General features: G+C 43.5%; 1 protein-coding gene across 1 annotated transcript in view; it reads left to right on the top strand.

Annotated features, from left to right (window-relative positions):
• Nucleotides 1-41: 41 nt before the first annotated feature.
• The window catches only part of LOC101850208, a gene marked incomplete in the record, with an annotated part of 84,734 nt that continues 80,713 nt past the window's right edge, over nt 42-4,062 (top strand). Inside the window, 1 exon segment of the mRNA XM_035972629.1 lies at nt 42-1,200.

Below are 4,062 nucleotides of genomic sequence, written 5' to 3'. Positions count from 1 at the left end.
TTCTGTGTGTGTGTGTGTGTGTGTGTCTGAGTATGTCCCCACGTGTGTACGTCCGTGCGTAGTTGTGTGGGGACGGCGGCCTGTGACTGTTAGTACAAGGAGGACCATCTCGCTCCCTCCGCTGGTTAACAGAGCTGGGCGAGTACCCACTTTGGTGTGAACCGGATTTCGTGTACAGCCTGTTCCAACTGAATCATCGTTCAATTAAGAGAAAGCCGTCAAGTGAAAAGAATCTACATACCAGGTACAATCATGTTCCTTACACCATTACGCAGTCTACTGTCCAACATCTCCATGTCGGGATCGCCGGTAACGCTGCATTTAAACTACACAGATACCAAAGTAGAGCAGAAGGGAGAGTAGAGCTAGAATTGTTATAAAATGTTTCAGAACTGTTTTGTAGCTCTTTCATTATTGATCTTATCAAACCGTCGGGACTGTTCTGGGAAGATCTCTGGTACAAAGCCATAATATAGTTTATTTAGATTTCGAAAGACAAAGGACGAGTTTGTAATCCGAATTACTATGTCTAAATGAAAAGAAAACAGCGATCCGACTCTTAAAAATCAAATATTTCATATATCCGGATATTTGTCTCGGATCTGGCCCACCTTTCGCTCCCGGCCTGGCCTGGCCTGCCACCGCCTGTCGTGGCCTCGCGTCGCTCCGCCCGGCTCGAGGCGACCGATAAGGGATCTATTTTTGATTCGCATTGTGACTGAATAAAATGAAACGAGTCGTCGAACGACAGGGGGACGACGGAAAGGTGTGCTCGTCGTGTGTACTTTCGTGAAAGAGAGAGAGAGAGAAGCGAGAGAGGGAGGAAGAGCGAAAGTGTGGACAAGAACCGAGAGAAAGAAAAGAAGGAAAAACCGAAGACCTGGAAAGCCAACGACGAGGTGGTGGTTGCTTTTTCTGTATGATCATCCTCGTTAAGAAGGAGGTTGTTGGAGTATAACCAAGCTTGTCATAATAATAATATTCAAAACAGGCGATGTTCGAGGATCATCGTCGTGTCGTGTGTGTGGTAGGCTAGGCTACTACTTTTCGCGTGTTGTATTTGTGTTGGTATAACCCAGCAGTGAAGGAGTTTTGCTTTTCCATCATCTTTGGAGTTACAGCCTTCGAGCTGTTCTACTGTGGTGTGTCGCGTCTCTGGTGTGTGTTGATGCCTTTGTGCTGAGGACAGGCAGGCATCAGGTGGGACAGTTGTTCTCCTTTGGTGCACCTTAATGTGTCTAGTCTAATCGAGTGATCGGATGGATGTATTCTTCAACAGTGAGAGAGCTATAAGATCAAGGCTAGGCCTATAATTTGTTTCAACAGTTTCTCCTTTTGTTCACCTTAATGTGTCTTATCGAATGATCGGATGGATGTTTTCTTCAACTGTGAGAGCATTTAAGCCCTAAATTTGATGCTTCCGACTTCGGAGATTTTATTATCAGATGTATTATTAGGCTACTATTATTATGAGATCTATCATCATCATCAGCAGCAGCAGCAGCAGCAGCACCACCACCACCACCATCATCAACACCATCGTCATCTTCATCGTCATCATCATCATTATTATTTGGCATAGACCTATTATTCGTGTAGATCAAATTCTTAAAGAGGATTTCTTTCCTGCTCTTGCTTTGGATTTAGATAAACGAGCTTAATCTAGGTAGGCATATTATCATATTGTAAGGATAGCCCAGTTGTTTTCTTTGTCGGCTTGTGTCAAGGTAATCCTGGTTTCTGGCTTTCTCCGGTGTGGGGATTTTTGATTTGGTTTTGAATTGGGTATGTCTCGCGGGTCTCCAGCAGCGCGGAATGCCGACACCTCTGGATTGTATATGCAATATCTTGTGTGATGGCGAAAATAGTTGATGCGTTGCGTTGTCTTGTGTATGTGTTTACAAATAGAATCTAATATATGGGACCTTCTTGTCGGTGACAGAGGAATTTGTGAATGATGGAAAGGTGCGCCCCATGGGTCTACAGTTTACAACAAAGCTCTGTCTGCCCCTGGGGGGTTGTGGTGGAAGGTTGGGGGGGGGGGGCTGAAATGATACAAAGCTGCACTTTAATGTAAAGCTGCGTTTTAAGAAGTGTTGGCTATCTCCGGTTCTGGCGTTAGAGTAGGCCTACATAAGAATATCGGTTGAGACCTAAGGCCTTTGTCATTTTGTGTTTGGTTTATGGTTTAGGATAGTCGGTCGCCCAAGTTTGTAGAGACAGAACAGTAGTTGTTGAAGCCTAAACCAAATTAATTACCCTGAAGAATTATTGTAAAGTCTTACACTAAAGTACGGAAGGAGAAATAGATCTAAGGGCGGAACAGACAAGTCAATTAAATTAACAGGCTCTTCGCCAAAATAAAAATCCTGTTTCCACCGAATGTTGTGGCCTGTGTTAAACAACACTTTGCGTTTGTTGAAGGTTGCACTTTCCGTGTAATGTAAACGGAAGCGTTCACAAAACTAAAGGTGTTGGTTTACGTGGTAGGGCGCTATGGGAACATTTTTGCGGTGCGTAAACACATGATGTCTTGGTTGGACGGTCATTCTGCTTGACTGGCTGCGGCATTACCCACGCTGAGCTAGGCGAAGTCTGTGCCACAACACTATCAAAGAACTCCAGCTAGAGCGGGGCGCGGCACTGTGTGTACTGAGTCAAGAGAAGCACATTGTCAGAGTAGCAATCATTTATCATTAACTCTCTGAGGACTCGCATTCTGGTCTTTCAAGAACGCCTGAAGGAACATTGTGTTCCGAGGGACCGAGAAACACAGCGTGGTTTTATTCATATCGATTTTGCAATTTGATTTTCTTTATCTCAACTCTCACAAGTTGTAAGTCTATGCAATGATTTACTGCATCAAGTTTAGTTTAAAATATAATATGTAAACTGTATCATTTTCAGCATGTAAAGATAGATTTCAAACTACAAGCATGTATTAAAAACACTTAACTTTAATAAAAGAATGAAAATCTTGAAGACGAGGATATGGGCCTCCTAGGTTTAGTAGAGGCAAGTGTGTACGTATTGATTGACGAGGACTACAAGAACACCCCCCCACACACACACACAAGAATGCAGCATCCAGCCAGTAGACGTGCCAACTTGTAAGAGTAAAAGCTAAAATGACAAACTACAACAGGCATCATAATGTGAAACTCGCAATTCCGTCTTTCTGATTTGTTTAGTCTGCTACGTCCGTAAAGAGATTCATGCTAGAAAAAAAAGGGATTGGTAAATACACAGGAAGAGAAAGAAGTATATATATATAGGACTTTCCAGTAGCCTTGTGGCATCATCCAACCACCTGCTCTCTGAACTCCAACACCAGCCAAGCAGTGGAAAAGGAGGGGGGAGGGGGAGGGAGTGGTCATATTATACATGTCTTGGTTTAGCATTAGACTTAGATTTTAAGATGCGTTTTTTTTAGGTGTATTTGTTCGGGGAGTGATGAGGGTTTCTATAAATGTCTACATTCGGCATTAGATAAGGCTTGGATTTAAGATATGAAAATGATATTATGGGAAATGCCAACGAAAAGAGACGAGTCGGCTATGAAAAGATTTGCCGAGGTGTAAGCCCATGGGTGTCATTTACTGTCGTAGAGATACAGTGAGGTAATGCACAGGCGAAGGTCGTTGAGTAGAGCGGTTGATGTTTTTTAACTGTTCTCTACGAAGTGCGTGTGACTGTCGTCTGTAGTAAAATGTTAAGCGTCTGTGATGCACTCGCGAAAGGGCGTGAGTTCGATCCCCGAGCAGCCTTTAATGCACTTTATCTCTAGTATCAGTCCGAGTTTGCATTATGTGCTTCTTTGGATCAGGCCGCTGCGTAAAAGGTCTAGATTAAGATATAATGTCCAAACTGTGCTTATGTCGGTGTAAAATAATTCCCCCAGATTACAGCAACGTTTTCTTTTGTGGTTGGTTTCGCTTCGGCACCGGTTTGGGTCTGATTCCATTTCGTATAGGCAATACACGCTCATGAACACACACACATACACGGACACGTGCGCACTCTCTCTCTCTCTCTCTCTCTCTCTCTCTCTCTCTCTCTCTA

The sequence above is a fragment of the Aplysia californica genome, unplaced genomic scaffold (assembly GCF_000002075.1).
Source record: "Aplysia californica isolate F4 #8 unplaced genomic scaffold, AplCal3.0 scaffold00768, whole genome shotgun sequence".
Classification (NCBI taxonomy): Eukaryota; Metazoa; Mollusca; class Gastropoda; order Aplysiida; family Aplysiidae; genus Aplysia; species Aplysia californica.
This window is presented reverse-complemented; position numbering and strand designations above follow the sequence as displayed.